At 59.4% G+C, this 318-nt stretch overlaps 1 protein-coding gene across 1 annotated transcript in view; it reads left to right on the top strand.

Moving 5' to 3' along the window:
- The window catches only part of IL12RB1 (interleukin 12 receptor subunit beta 1), a 36,021-nt gene that overhangs the window by 25,159 nt on the left and 10,544 nt on the right, over positions 1 to 318 (top strand). The gene's annotated exons all lie outside the window — the stretch shown is intronic.

The following is a 318-nucleotide window of genomic DNA, read 5'->3' as shown; positions in this document are numbered from 1 at the left end:
CCCCCATCCCCCCCTGACCCTCCGCAGGGGGCGGGGAGGGAGGGATGGGGTGACTGTCAACATGGTCCCCACCCTGCCAGCCGGGGCCTCCCCCTTCCCAGCGGCGTATCTGCTGGGAAAGAACTCTAAGAACGGCTTTCTGGTTTTCACTTAAATTGGGGTAAAGAACACATAACAGAAAACGCACCGTTTTACTCATCGCGTTGGGAACGGATTTGAGAACCGATCATCCCGTTTCCTGGGAGGGGAGGGAGCGGGTTTGCAGGAGGTTGAGGAAGGACAGCCCCTGCCTCCAGGTGACGGTCTTCCCTGACAGAG

This window comes from Myotis davidii, unplaced genomic scaffold (assembly GCF_000327345.1).
Source record: "Myotis davidii unplaced genomic scaffold, ASM32734v1 scaffold1558, whole genome shotgun sequence".
In the NCBI taxonomy this organism is placed as follows: domain Eukaryota; kingdom Metazoa; phylum Chordata; class Mammalia; order Chiroptera; family Vespertilionidae; genus Myotis; species Myotis davidii.
Note: the sequence above shows the minus strand (reverse complement) of the source record. Positions and strands in the feature narration are given on the sequence as shown.